We start from the raw sequence: 16,559 nt of genomic DNA, 5'->3' as shown, positions 1-16,559 counted from the left end.
CTCTTATGAATAATTTGATCACTCCCTAGTTAATATCTGCAGGAAGAGCACCAAATTTAATTGATTCCTTCCGGACCATTAGTAGAGGGGCCAACACTGAGTTCTTAAATTCTTTAAAGAATTCATTTGGGAGTTTGTGGACTCTTGCCATTTGCTAGACTATCTATGGTATCTGAAAGTTTTATCTTTGTGATGTTAGCATCTAGTATTCTTGCTAGGGATTGTGGTACTACTTTTGGTCTTATTCTTACTATTTTGGCTCTAGCCAGTATTGCTTCTAGAGACTGTTGACAAGGAGAAGAGAAGATTTCTTCAAAGAAAGCCCTAGCTATTTCTAGATTCTCCTCCTTGGTTGAGGAAACAAAGCCATCCTTCTTCTGGAGCATAGGCACTAGATCTTTTTCTTTTTTCTTCTTCAATGTGTTGAACATCTCTTTAGTGGGTTTGTTTATTTTGCTAGTCCACCGTGTTCTAAGATACAAGTGGATTGCTTCTGAGTCATCCTCTTCGAGCTTCCTCAAGATTCTTTTAATTTCTAGAATTTGGTATTGAGCCTCCTCATTACTTTTATCCACTTGGTTTTCTAGTTCAGTGAGAAGAGCACACTTAGAGCTTCTCTTTAGTTTCCTTTTGTTAATTCTTTCTTGTTTGGCAACTTTTAGGACAGTTTGTGTTTCTCTTGCTTTAGCCCAAGCTTTTGTAGGAAATCTGTAGTTAGTAAAGACAGTGTTCCAAATTTGCTTATTTGCCCTTTGATTTCTTTATCTTTAAATAGGGTAGGATCTATATGAAACCATCCAGCCTTAATAATTTCAGTGTTTGAAGAGAAACATGAAGATACTGGGTAATGATCTAAAAGGACTAAGTCTTTGCTTACCTTGTAGTTGATGTTTGAAAATGTTGAGAGAAAAGGTGAAGCCACATAGGTTCTTTCCAGCCTGGCTTTCCTTAGGGCAATACCTTTTTGATTGTTTGCCCATGTGAAGCCTGTGTTGCTACTAACATCAATCAGTCCATGGAATGCGATAAGCCTCTTTTTCTTGTCCATTTATAACATGTCCCTTTTGAAAATATATGTCTGTTATTTTTTCAACCATATTACAGTCACCAACCATGATTAGTGGACAATGAATTTGCATAAGAGAAGTCCATAGTAAGGTACGTTCTTGAGAAGAGCATGGAGCATACACAGAGACAATGACAAACTCTTCAAGCATTTTAAAATAGGCCACAATCCATCTATTTTCTGTATCCATAGATACTCTACTTACCAAACTTGATAATCTTTTATTGTAACCCATTGTTGTACCTCCACTCCTTGGTGTGTGGTTTGTGGTACACCATTCAAAGTTTGGGAGGATCCAGTTCCTAATACTATCTGCTTGAGATGGGTTAATGAGGCCTTTACAGTTTAGAGAGATAATTTTGATTGAGTTTAATGACATGGCAGTTATTTTTTGTTTTTATTATTCTTTGACCCTTGGTTGAACTTTCCAAATGGGTTGTTTTCACTCTGTCCGACTTTAGAAATCCTTCTTTTATTAGCTTTATTGAAGTCATTGTTGTTTTTTTAAAGGCTCATTCAAAACTCTGGATTCTGAAATTGATCTGAATTCTCATTGTTTCTATCAAGATCCTCAATAACAACATCATCGGCATTATTATTCAGATTTGGAACCATTTATTTCCTCTGTGAATTTTCAATAATTTCATCTTCATTATCAGATTCATTAGATGCATTCCCCCCCTTGGAGGTCCCTTTGGAGGTTTGGAACCTGCAGTGTCATTAAGAACTTCTGATAGAAGTGGATAATATCTATTGTTGTTGCTATTAAGTTTTTTAATGCCACTGTTTACTGCCTGACTAGCATTATTCGATTTTTTACCTTTTTTTGGTAGCTTGAAATCCATCGTCAGAGGCATGCTTACCTTCTTGTGTTGCATGTTCCTTGGGTTTCATCTCAGGGCAATCCCTAATGTAGTGACCCACTTTTAGACATTTAAAACATGCACTCAGTAAATTCTTGTAAGTCAAAGGTTGTTTGATTAGGACTTGGCCTTCAGAATTCTTGATTAATAGAAAATCAGGGATATGTTTGGATAGATCCATTTCAATAAGAACTTGAGGGAACCATCTGGGGGTGATGAGATTGGTTGGTCTTTGCGTAGTCTTTGCCCAAGTATCTTACCTAGTGGAGTAGTATGAGCTTTGACGAATGACCATAGGTTTCTTGGCAAATCAGTAAGCTCTACCCATATAGGGATTTTGGCAGGCTTATCTATTCTAGGGTTAAAGTTTGGCGTCCATTTAAACAGAGTAAGCATGGCATTCTTAATCATCCATTGCCCTATACCCAATACATTCAAAGCCATTTCTTCGGTTTCAAATAGGAATAAAAAAATTATTTGGCATGTAATTGAGATCTTGATAACCCTACAATCAATGGACTCCCAACGGTTTCTAATCCAAGATCTCATGTATTCAGCTGGGGGTCAAGGTCCATGACAATAGCCAACATGTGCTTTCCTTTCAAATTTGTTATTCCACAATTTAAGACTTGCAGTAGAAACAAATACATGTTTAATCACCTCACCTTCTTTGTTTGTAGCCTCTTCACCATTTTTTCCAGATTGTGGCGTTCCATTTTCGTTCGGTGGATACTTTCTTTATTCATTGCCATACTGATTTGATGAAGGCACTTTGTAAGGACTGGCTTCAAGGTTTTGATGATGTTGCTCTGCTCCTCCTTGGGATGAAGAATCCACTCCAGAAGCTTGAGCTCCTCGTCGTTGAACTTCCTCATTGGATTGCCAGTTTCCATTTGCTGGGTGCCAAATATCCTGCCTGAGTGAGTTGTTTAATAAGCTTGTGTTATAGTGTGGATTGAAGGAGGCCTTCAAAGAGTCTTTGATTCCAATTCCCAATCCTTCATGGTTAAAGGCGACTCCTAAAGAGCTCATTAATCTTGCGGGAACTGTCCCAAATTGTGGTGCATGCAGAGGGATACCGACGTTCATTACATGTTGAGGGGGAATCACCATACATCTTTGCTCTCCCTCAATGGGGAGAGAGTTTTCTTGATTAGCCTTCTAGATTGCAATGTGACAGAGGTTGGGATGGGGAAGTTCTTAGTTTGATCATGTAGACCAAATTGAGAGTTCCTAGTTTGGAACTTGCAGAAGTGGCAGCATCTCGTTACGGTTTCCCGTTACAGCGAATGGCTCCTGCTTCCACGCCCTCATTTCTTTTCCCCTCTTGTTGACCTTAAGGGGAAAGCCTTTTACTCTTACTTTTACTAATACAACTTATGGTTTGCACAAAAAAATAAAAAATAAAAAAACTAAAATTTGATTGGTTCCATGCATGCAGTGACAAAAAGCTGGCAGACTGCTACCTCTTGACCACCAATGGGAGCACATTGAGCACCTTCACCCTACTAGCACCCCGGTGCTAGCAGGGGAAGGTGAGGGTTAACATAAACCCACTCCCCTAGTCCCAAGGGTGCCACATGGGGTAACACTTCACTCCCTCTCCATGTGCCACTCCCCCCAACCTTGGATGCGATTCGGCCCTAAGATTCTTAAGAAGGGTAGCCTTTTAAATGCTTTCAAACTTTAGGGTTCCATGTAGCATTAGTTGGGGGAGTGGAACTCTACTCTCCCTAATAATTCTTGGTCGCACCAAGGGAGCAAGCTTTATACCCCCTCTCCTTGCACATGAGGTATTTTGCAAGTTAAGAAGGTTTAACTATGATTGAAAATAGGGTGCACTATTTCCAAGTTTGGTGCACATGAAGCAATCACAACGTCATCTACTTTCCAAGAGGAAGGCATATAAAGCCCCATCTCCTTATGCCACATGTCTTGGTTAAACAGGGAAATGGTGGAACAAAAAAACCTCCCCATAGTTATCCGGCATCCCATGGTTTAGCTTCCCACATAGATAAATGGCTTACCATAGTAGTCACCTTTTTGACCCACCAATGGGAGCACATTGAGAACCTTCACCCTACTAGCACCCCGGTGCTAGTAGGGGAAGGTGAGGGTTAACATAAACCCACTCCCCTAGTCCCAAGGGTGCCACATGGGGTTAGTGGGGGAGTAACACTTCACTCCCTCTCCATGTGCCACTCCCCCCAACCCTGGATGCGATTCGGCCCTAAGATTCTTTAGAAGGGCCGCCTTTGAAATGTTTTCAAACTTTAGGGTTCCATGTAGCATTAGTTGGGGGAGTGGAACTATACTCTTCCTAATAACTATTGGTCGCACCAAGGGAGCAAGCTTTATAACCCCTCCCCTTGCACATGAGGTATTCGGCAAGTTAAGAAGGTTTAACTATGATTGAAAATAGGGTGCACTATTTCCAAGTTTGGTGCACATGAAGCAATCACAACGTCATCTACTTTCCAAAAGGAAGGCATATAAAGCCCCATATCCTTCTACCACATGTCTTGATTAAACTGGGAAATGGTGGAACACAAAAACCTCCTCATAGTTATTTGGCATCCCATGGTTTAGCTTGCCATGTAGATAAAGGTCTTACCATAGTAGTCACCTTTTTGACCCAACAATACTTCATGTGCAAACTCTATGAGTGGTGTTAGCTTCATCCTACTAGTACTTGGCAAAAGTGGTGTGATGAGGAGTGCTACTAGTGGTATCCAATGGCTTTCTAGCCTTTTTGTCAGCTTGATCAACTGAGTGAATGAGATTTGATTGGCCGATTTAAAATTCTCAGCGAGGCCAACACCATTAATTTCTTGGCGAGTGGTTGATCGTCTCCTTTTCTTTCTCACCCCCTGGCGCAACTTCCGGGAAATAGAAACACATTGGTTTCCATGTTTCGTCCACTCACTCGGAGGCCACCATGCTCCTAGCTCTTCTTTTGGAGGGCACTCACTTGGAGGCGACCTTGCCCTTCACTCTTCTTTTGGAGGGCTGAAATTTGCACACCATTCACTAAAAATCCTTTGAGAAGTGTTTTGCAATTTGCCCCTCTAAAATTGCAATTTCATTCGACACAAGTAACTTTTGAAGGATTACCTTTCATTCATGTGGCAATTTGAGTCACAACCCTCATCGAAATATGTTAAACTATATAGGGCACAAATTTGAAGGTTGCATACTAGTGTTTGAGATAAGTATGGTTGAGAAACATGCATAAATCCCATTAGACTCTTCTTTTACTATTGGTAAATTACACAATTTGGGACATACATTTTTAGATATTTATAATATTTAAAAATTATCTTTACAAGTGAAAACCCTTCTAGGTTTAAGTATGATAGGAAATCCTCAAAGCTAATTAGCTCTATGATAAGCTAAGTTACCATTTTCCCAAATAGTGCTTCATACCCTTCAAAGATGGGTTTATCCTTCGCAAAAAGAGTAGAAATAAATTTGTCTTTCAAAAAAAGGATATTCTTAGAACAAACTAGGGTACCCCTCCAATCACTTCACAAAGAAATTGAGGTTGAAGGGCTATCCAATAATCTAATCTCTTCAAAAGAAGATTGAGGTCTTCCCTTCAAAATTGAAAATTTGGATTGTCCTTCAAAATTCTAGAACTATGACAGTATTGATCAAATTGAAATGCATGACATTATACAAGTTTGTTATACTTGTTTTAATAGGAAAATTGGCCAAAAACAAGCATGTCAATCTCATGAAATTCAAACCTCGATAACAATATTACACCTTTTAGTAGGATTTACATGGCCTATTTCGTAATTTGAAGCATGATCAATGCCATTGCTCACAAAAACCAAGGTTCAATTTAAATTGAATTGTTAACTAAAAAAATATAACGAGATTTTTCCATAGGTCTTAATAATATTAAGATCTAGGTTCATCGTAGCTATAATATGACAAAAAAACTTGCAAACTCTAAGAACTTTATAAAACATTAAGGTTGAAGATTTTCATATTGGGTTCAAAAAAGGTTTTTTTCTAAACACTGCCTCAATCGTTCAATGTTCATGAAAACTTCTTTCCCAACTAATCAAAATAATTTAAGGTTTCCAAATTAGTCAATTTTTATATCCAAAATTTATGTGAAATGTAAGTTTTATAACTTAAATTCTCAAAAAATGTAGCCTTATTTTTCGCACATGAAAATGTGCTAGTTGGCTTTAATTAGGATTAATGTGACCTAGTTCAATAATTAGAATATCCAATTTTAGTGCTCATGAAAAACATTTTTCCCATCCAATCAAAAGAAAGGAAATCCCCCAAAGTAGTTGATTCCTCTATCAAAATTGATATAAATGCCAATTTCTTATAATTGAAATGATCAAATGATGCAATCTAATTTTAAGGGCATTAAAAAAATACTAATCCACATTTCAAAGTTCTTGGATCCAAATGTGTTGAAAGGATGTTTTTTCAACATGTTACATTGTGATTGTAGAGACTTGAACCAAAGCCCCATCATGACTAAGGCTCTCGAGTCCCTCACAAGCAAGCATTAGTAATAGTTCACATTTAGGTAGTAACCAAGCTGACCTCACAAGCAAGTATCAATAATGTTGTACATCTAGCCAGCAACTAAGCCACCCTCATAAGTAAGCCTTAATAACATTGCAACCCTAGCTAGCAACTTGATCCTATTATTAGGATTCAAACTAACTAGTGTCATCTACAATCGAGTGCATTATTTTTGAAAAACGTAGTGACACCTACAATTAAGAAGAATCATGATAATAAAACTTGAATCCATGCCCCTTTACAATTATAATATTTTATTCCCTAGCTAGCAACTTCTTTAACTACAATCGAAGTCAAATGTGCTAAATTAATAAGAGTTAAGATATTACAATTTTAAAGAGTAATATCTTCAATTAAGGATAGTTTCCAATGAGAGGACTTGCTAGACCTTCTTGAATGCTCATAAAGTGAAGTGAACTTTGTATGCCAACTTCCACTTTTGTTCCCTTTAAAAATCTAAGATTGAATTTACTTCCACTTTGGTGCAATGGAAGATAAAGAGTTTTGTGAGAAAATCTTAATAATGGTGATGATCCATACTTTGAAACCCCTACCAATGAAAGTCTACTCAATTTCAATAATAAACACATGAACAACATAATGCAAAAGGCCATGATCTTTACCATTCTTGGGTCAACTTTAAATGAGGTTGACATTAATATCCATGCTAAAAAATGATTTCTTTCTTACTTAACAAGGCTAACCATTAGTTACTTTTACTTAAGTAAAATTGCACTTTTTAATGAAGAAGCATATTTTTCTCACAAGAAAACATATTTTCCTTATGACAAATAGCCTTTTATTTAGCTTCTACCAAGAGTGGTAGTTATGATATTCTTAGTTTTCTCTATATATGGTCATTTTCGTATTCAAAATCATGTACTTGTGATAGCCCTTTTGATTATATCACTTTACTTTTGTTAAGCCTCAACTTTTATTTTTGATAGCATTGACTACATATTTTATTTGGATAGTATGTAGGGGGCTGGACCTATTAACATGTTTATCTTTATTTAATTAAGTCTCTACTTTTATTTGTGATAGCATTGACTACATATTTTATTTAGATAGTATGTAGGGGGCTAGACCTTTGTGGCATATACATCTCCATTTTGCTATAATGAAGGCATGTTCTTCGGATTGTCCTTGTTTGGTAGTTATGATATTCTTAGTTTTCTTTGTATATGGTCATTTTTTTATTCAAAATCATCTACTTGTGCAATAGCCATTTTGATTATATTACTTTTTTTAAATGAAGTCAACTTTTATTTGGGATAGCTATTGACTACATATTTTATTTAGATAGCATGTAGGAGGGACCTACGTGACATGTACATCTTCGTTTTGCTACGATGAAGACATGTTCTTGGGATTTTCTTGGGGGATTGTCCTTGGTTGAGTTGTATTCGACAAAGAAACTTACGATAAGAATTGATATAATATATTTTTCAAGGATTCTTTCCTTCCAATTGAGTGTGTATGCTTTTATAATTGCAAAGAGCACAAACTGCAAAAGCAAAAAAAGGTGAACATCCCAAAAAGCAAAAAGTAAAAAAAAATGCAAATCTAGCAAAGACATAAGTTGTTAGAATATTTTGAAGTACTAATCCTTTTGGGCCACTCATGGCATGTAGATAATAATAATATTAATGAATCTTCATGGTTATGTAACTATTTGTGATATTATTTTGAGAGCTAGACTCAACTCCCATGCAAGTTCTAAAATTTTATAGTATTAAAGAGGAAGACCCACAACTAGGTGAGGTTGCAGGCACTAGCCTTCCGTTGATTTTTGAGAACTCAATCAAAATTAATTTAAGGTTATATGCATAGACTGAAAAGGACCAGTCAAGTCCCAAAAAGAAGGGCAAGGCGCTGAACTCAACCCACGTATAAAAAACTGGAAAGTGAACGTGTGCAATCTTGAGAACTCTCTGTCAAGATTGTGGGAGAGAAGGAAGGAGTCTCACTTGTAGCTTTCTTGCTTGCACAATGGGGGAATACACACAAGGGTGGAGGCTGAAAACAGTTTTCCTCTTCCTAGTTGTGTAAGCCAAAAAGAACTCTAGTACATAGAAATAGAAGAACCCTATATATGGGTCTTAAACCAAACTCAACTAACTAAGGTGGCATACTAACTGAGCCACGAACTAGAGTAGATAAGGATAGCTGTCATCTAGCTATTATTCATGGGTGGTGTACCAACCGCATCTGCAACTAACAAGTCGGTGACATAAATGCACAACGGTCACCCTGGCATATCACGAGCGGAGCTCGATATCTCAACACTCCCCCTCGAGCTCAATCCCAATTCCTGCACACCAAGCAGGTCTCTGAACTTGCGCAGCTTCTCTGCGCCCAATGCCTTCGTGAATATGTCAGCTACGTGATCCTCTGTGCTGACATAAACTAGATCAATAAGACCTAGTAAAACCCTCTCCCGCACATAGTGATAATGCACCTCAATGTGCTTTGTTCTAGCATGATAGACTGGGTTATTTGCCAAGTGTATACTACTCATGTTGTCACAATAAATGACAACTGGCCCATCTATAGGCTGATGCATATCATAAAGTAGCTTATGCAACCAAGCTACTTCACATGCAGCCATTGCTGCACCCCTGTACTCAGCCTCTGTGCTCGACAAGGCAACTATAGGTTGTTTCTTGCTGCTCCAAGTGACTGCAACACTCCCAAAAGAGAACACATATCCACTGGTAGATCGTCTATCAGAAATACTACCAGCCCAATCAGCATCAGTGTATCCATGCAACTGTATCTAAATCCTAGTCTCATAAAATAGTCCATACTGCAATGTGGACTTCACATACCTGAGTATGCGTCTAGCTGCATCCAAATGCGGTTTCCTTGGAGCCTGCATAAATTGACTTACCAATCCAACAACATAGCTCAAATCTAGCCTGGTAATAGTCATATAAATCAAACTTCCTACTATGCGTCTATACATAGTAGGGTCTTCCAGAAGCTCACCTGCATCTGCGCTCAGCTTCACATTCTGCTCCAAAAGAACTGAAATAGGCTTACAGCCTGTCATCCCATATTTGGACAACATGTCCAATCCATACTGCCTCTACAAGAGCCATATCCCACTTGGTGATCTAATCACCTCAATGCCCAAGAAATAACGCAGCTCTCCCAAATCCTTCATCTCAAACTTTTGCTTCAATAGCATTTTCACATGAATGATATCTTCATCACTATCACCTGTGATAATCAAATCATCAACATAAATGACAAGCAGCATAATATCTTTCTCTGTTTTTCTCACATAAAGTGAGAAATCTGTCTTGGAAATCTGAAAGCCAATAGTGACAAGATACTGTCCTATCTTGTCAGACCATGCTCTAGGTGCTTGCTTCAAGCCATACAAGGCTTTCTTCAACCTGCAAACAAACTCAAGATGAACAGCATGCACATAACCTGGTGGCTGCTCCATATAGATCTCTTCTTGCAAATCACCATGCAAGAAGGCATTCTTTACATCCGTCTAATGTAAAGACCATCCCTTTGATGCAGCCATAGCAATGACTGCTCTTACGGTTGCCATCCTTGCAACCGGACTGAATGTTTCTTCATAGTCAATGCCATATGTTTGTGCATACCCCTTGACTACTAATCTTGCCTTGTATCTGTTCACAGAACCATCTGCGTTGTGCTTCACCTTATAAACCCACTTACAGCCAATTGCATTCTTATCTTTAGGCAAAGGTACCAACTCCCATGTAGCATTTGCTTCCAAGGCATCCATTTCTTCATCCATGGCTTTCTCCCATTTTTCTTTTCCCATGGCTTGCTCAAAAGAAGTGGGTTCTGGTTCCTGTATCACTTTGACTATATATGCATAGTGAATGGCTGTAAATCCATCATATTTCAGCCTATCCACAGGATACCTAGCTCTGGTAGACCTACGCAAAGTGTAACAATAGAAGGAATACCCAACTCATCATCAATGCTCTGTTCTGAGCCACTGGATTCACCATCCACATAAGAGTGACCTGCATTCACATCAAACATGGGCTGATCTACCTTCTCTTTTTCTTTTCGTGATACCTGCATACCACTATCTGCATTGCTTTGAGAAGATTCTCCTGATCTCAATCTGCCTGTCCATGGCAAAGAATGTGAACCACTGCTAGAGGACGCTCCAGGTCCACTAATATCTTGTGACTGCTGCTGTGAATTCTGTGCAGCATTACCATTTTGTGCATCTACATTATCAATCACATTTACTGGTTTATACCAGCTACTTATCTCATAAAAAACAACATCTCTGCTCACTGTAAACTTACGAGTGGAAGGGTTATAGCATCTATACCCTTTCTGCTGCAAAGAGTAACCAATAAAGATGCACTTCTCAGCTTTTGGATCCAACTTGGATCTCAACTCATCTGGCACATGAACATAGGCAATGTAACCAAAAATTTTCAAATGAGAAATATCTGGTTTCCTACCAGTATACCTCTCCTCTGGAGTCATCCCATGTATTGCTGCAGTGGGAGTCCTGTTCATTATGTAGACTGCTGTAGCAACTGCTTCAGCCCAATAAAAATCTGGCAGGTCTTTTTCATTGAGCATGGCACGAGATACCTCTCCAATATGCCTGTTTTTCCTTTATGCAATTCCATTTTGTTGTGGGGTATGACTGCATGAATATTGCTGCTTTATGCCATACTCCTGCAGGAACCTTGCAAACTCATTTGAGAGGTACTCTCCCCCTCTATCTGACCTTAGGCATTTTATTTGCAGGCCTGTTTCTTTTTCAACCATAGCTTTAAGAGTTTTGAAATGCCCAAAAACTTCACTTTTCTTTTTCATAAAATACACCCAAACTTTTCTGCTATAGTCATCAATAAAAGTGACAAAATAATGACAGCCTCCAAGAGATGCAGCTTTAGTAGTCCACACATCAGAGTGGATTAATTCCAATGGCTTCTTACTCTCTTGAACATGTCTAGGAAATGGTTTCCTTGCCTGTTTTCCAAACTGACAGGCTTCACATACCTTACGCATTTCTGTAACCTTGAATTTAGGCAATCCTGTAACAATATTTTGGGCCTGCATTGATTTAAGTCGCTGTACATTAACATGACCAATGCGTTTATGCCAGATATCAATATCTGCAACTACACTGGTCCCATGTGCAAACATTGCTGCACTCAATTCAGGCATGTCTGCATCCAATGTAAACATTCTGCCCTTCTTCTTTCCTTTTGCTATCAAGCGACCTTTATTTTTCATGTCCTCAACAAAGCATCCATGAGGATTAAATCTGACCTGCAAGCCCTGCTCAACCATTTGACCAACAGAAACTAGATTCTTAGTGATATTCGGGACATGAAATACATCTAACAGGTATTTCTTTTTCCCATCTTGCATAGACAAAGAAAATTTTCCAATCTGCACAATAGGATGTGCAGTATCATCACCAGTCTCCACAAATCCCGGTTTTTCCATTTTTATTGCATCCTGCATCCATTCTGCATGACCTGTCATGTGGTTTGATGCACCCGAGTCAACATACCACACTTCGTTGCTTTCTTCTGCACTTGTCACAGAATTGTTCATGTGCTGCACCATAAACAAATACTCATTTCTGTCATCACCCTGTCTACTAGAAGGTGCATAATTTCCTTGTTGCAATTTCCCATTCATGATGTCATTCTGCTTTTTATAGCAGTCTTTAGCCATATGACCCATTTTACCACAGTAGTAGCATTCAACATTGCTGTTTGCATTTTGGCCTCTTTGCCATCCACCACGACCTCTTTGGCTCCCCCTGCCTCTAGAGTTACCACGTCCTCCTCTATAGGACTGGTTTTCTTGAGTTTGCTGCATATTCTGATTTCTACCACGGCCTCCAGATCGGCCTCCTCTACCTCTGTCTCTACCTCTTCCAGCATTTGAGTAGAAGATAACTTCTTCTGAAGTTCCTCCTGAAGAAGATGCACTACCATTTCTCTGCTCCTCAGAAATTAGAAGAGCAATCAACTCCTCAAAATCAGGAAATCTTTCACGGACGGAAATGGATGTTCGAAACTGTGCATAATCCTTTCCTAGACCATTTAAGGTCATAGAAACTAAATCATCATCTTCCACTGGTGACCCAATGGAAGCAAGTGCATCTGCAATCTTCTTCACCTTCATGTGGTAGTCATTGATGCTCATACTTTCTCTTTGCACATTGTGCAACTCTTGCTTGAGCTGCATTTTCCTGGCTTGCGTATTTGTGCTATATATTTTTGACAAAGTATCCCATGCCTCCTTTGGCGTACTTGCATCCTGAATATGCACAATCATAGAGTCTGAAATGCTGATAGACAACCAATACATAAATTTCCTGGCTCTCTTATGCCATGCTTTAAATGCCTGCATTTGCTGTTGATTGGGAACATCAGGAAGAACTGGTTCTTCTTCATTTCCTGCAACAAATTCCCAATATCCTTTTTCCATAAGGAAATTCGTCATTCTAAACTTCCATGCTTGGAAGTTGTTCTTATCAAGATTTTCAGTGACAATCTGTGAGAGAGAATCAGACGCCATTACAGAACACTGCAAAAAATTTTGTCACTGTAAAAAACACAGCTTCAGCCTCAGAAGGGAAAATCTGCAAAACTGATGAAAGTGGTATTTGACCACACAGTCACTTCCTAGTGACGATTTTGCATCAACATCCAACAAGGATGATTCTGTAACTCCCAATGTCTCGGCGCACAGGCATACGATGTAATTTCTACAGTAACTTTTCAGTGACATGTAGAACAGTGGTCGCACAGCATAAAACCGGGTCTTTTCCTGAGTGCGTGCAGAAAACTTCTGCCTCTAAAACAGGCCCCGAAATGGCCTCAAATAAAAAAAACAGGGTCACCAAGGGCCAAAGCCCTTACCCGCAGCATATACTGTCCTCTTGCTTCACCACGAAGGGCGTCTCAACCTGAGACAATGCACTCTTGCACTTTTCGGCTGTGCTACCTACAGAGACTTGCTCCCAAAACAGAAGAATGAAAGCAACACTGGTCCTCTTACCAGAACACCGCGAACTTGGTTTGCTTTCTTGAGCTCCTTACCACGAACAAGGCTCTGATACCATGTCAAGATTGTGGGAGAGAAGGAATGAGTCTCACTTATAGCTTTCTTGCTTGCACAATGGGAGAATACACACAAGGGTGGAGGCTGAAAACAGTTTTCCTCTTCTTAGTTGTGTAAGCCAAAAATAACTCTAGTATATAGAAATAGAAGAACCCTATATATGGGTCTCAAACCAAACTCAACTAACTAAGGTGGCATACTAACTGAGCCACGAACTAGAGTAGATAAGGATAGCTGTCATCTAGCTATTATTCATGGGCGGTGTACCAACAGCATCTGCAACTGACAAGTTGGTGACATAAATGCACAACGGTCACCCTGGCATATCACGAGTGGAGCTCGATATCTCAACACTCTTTTCTTGTCATTCTTGCTTCTACTCTACCTTCTTGTCCATCATCTTGAGAGTGAGAGAGAGTGTGAGTGTGAGAGCGAGGGACTCGGGAGGTGAAGCTCCTCTCTTGTTTTGAGTTCTTCTTTCTTCTTCCCCCTTTTTCTTAGGTGAGAGATGGAGGGGAGAAGAGGTAGGTTTCTTCTTCTCTTCTCTAAATTTCCTCTTGAAGATGGAGCGCTTGTAGGTTAGATTGGAAGCCATGGAGGAGTAGAGGAGGCATATCGATGAGCACGACTCGAATTGTGGAGCCACTTATGAGTTAACATGTCACGATGTTGATAAGGGCGTAAGGAGGTAAGCTCACTTTGCCTTTTTTTGGTATGCACGTTCTTGCTTTCATGGAGATTTAGAGAGGAGTGAGTAGATTGATGAAATAGAGAAATGTATTGGTTATGTAAGAGAGGTAGCCATAGCCAATGTGATTGAAGCTCTTTAATAAAATAAGAGTCTCATCAAGTTTCATATTATCTGCATTGCATTTGTGAGGGTGGCAACATTTTGGTTCCATTACAGAGGCACAACAAAATTGACCCTTAAGGCATACCTTCTCTCCACTATGTGACAGAACAGGAGTACATAATCAGGAATGTAATAGGGGCTTGCACTCCAAAATGGAATAGATATGTGAACTTTGAAACATGGCATGGTATAATTTAGGAAGAATGGAATAAGAAGAGGTTGACTTGATGTTTTTGAGGCTTTGACTAATTTATGGTTGAAAAATGAGTTTAGGAAGATATAGAAAGAAGAAAGAACCTTCTAGGAAATCTTAAATCTTTCAAAATACCAAAAAAAAATCTTTTGGTTCTTTTTTTCCTATCTTGTGTGGTAAAAGAAAGCAAAGCCTTTTACATTGCTTTGGATGCATTGAGAAAAGAGGAAGTTGAAGTTGTTCTTGAAGTTCTCCTTTATCAAATTTGGAAGAAACATGATAGTAGAAGGGATGGACAGAAGGAAGTGGCTACTCGCTTTCCATAGCAAGGAAGGGAAAGGAATCTAAAGTGAAATCAAGATCCTAATTTAGCACCACCATTTCTAAGCCATTCGCTTTACGAGTGCAATTTTAGTCCTTTCCCTTTATTTTGCTAGGATTGAAGAAAGGATGAGGTCTGCTTTCATTTGGTGAGTGCGTGCTCATGTTTCTACTTGAGTGTGTAGCAATGACATCACCCCAACTTGAGAAGATTTCCATTTTGAAAGTAGGAAATATTCTGATGTTGAGTAGCAATTAGCCACCGGAGATAACGTTGAGGAGTGGGTCAAAGAAGAACAAGAGGAATTACCACCTGAGATCGCTTTGGTGACCTTTAGTCTCCCTAATCTCTCCCATGCTTCGCACATATCTCTGTCTACTCAACCCCCAAACCTCAACAATTCTACCAATGAGCCACTCTACTTTGGCTAACAAGTAAAAGCTTGCAACTCCAGAAGATGTAGATCATCACAAATTCTAGTATCAAGAGATAGAACCTAGTGTCATTTTGATCCTCACATCTACAAATGTCACAAGTTTTCTTGGACTATTGATGAAAGGAAGCCTTGCCATATGGCAAGTATTCAAGAATCAAATCTAACAAATTGATCCTATACTATCAACATGTAAGTTGGAGCTAAGGCTCTTAACTACACCAACTTTGGAAGCCTTGGGTGTCAATGTGTTTTGAATCCTATCCTCTTGTTGAGTTGTGAATATCCTCAAATTCATTGTCTGAAACCTAGATAAATTGTCAACCGTCAAAGCCTAGGCTATTGAGCTTAAAGTGATTCCTACTCCCCTAAGGAGAGGAGCCCTAGTCTTGAACCAACCACCATGGCATCAACCTCGGAGTGCACTCTATGTTGTGAAATCAACCCTCAACACCACACCACTCAATGTTCTCATCACCCAAGTGATTGACTTATTCAATCTAGAAACATTAAAACCCAAGCCAAGCATAGAGGTATATCAAAGGAAATCCAATAACCATTGCACCTAGTACAAGATCAAAGAAAGATGCTAGATCAATAACTTGAGAATCCAAAGCTAAAAGATAAAGAACTTAAATAGATAAAAGTGAGAGATCAAGGAAGAATTGAAAAACCCTAGAGGTTCAAGAGAGAGAATGCACATATACAAGATCAAACATACAAGAAATCATTGCAAGAAGTGTTAAATCTAGCTATTAAGAGCCTAAAGCTTTGCAAGAGCTTTGCACATGCTTGAACAAAGCTTGAATAGTGGACTAGAATGAGAAGTCTACAAGTCATGAAAACTTAGGAGTAAAAAATTGACAATGAGTATTCCCATCCAACTATCCATTGACAAGATAACTAAGCTAGCAAAACAAGAGCCTAAGCCTACAAATAATGGACTGGATGGAGACAAAAACATATCATGAGACTAACCTAAGATGCATTGAGTTTGTCATCACTCACATGTATCATGATTGTCCAATTCGCAAGGCTTCAAGTAGTAGCAGCGTAGCCAAGTCTACACAATGAAACATTTGAAAGGTGAAAGCCACAAGCATGGACCTAGAAGATGAATAACTAATACCTCATGTGTATCTTAAGGGTAAGCTTAGTGATGCTA

The sequence above is a fragment of the Lygodium microphyllum genome, chromosome 2, assembly GCF_053477565.2.
Source record: "Lygodium microphyllum isolate KBCC chromosome 2, Lygodium_microphyllum_v1.1.10, whole genome shotgun sequence".
NCBI classification, from domain to species: domain Eukaryota; kingdom Viridiplantae; phylum Streptophyta; class Polypodiopsida; order Schizaeales; family Lygodiaceae; genus Lygodium; species Lygodium microphyllum.
The sequence above is the reverse complement of the archived record's forward strand: the minus strand, read 5'-3'. Positions refer to the sequence as shown.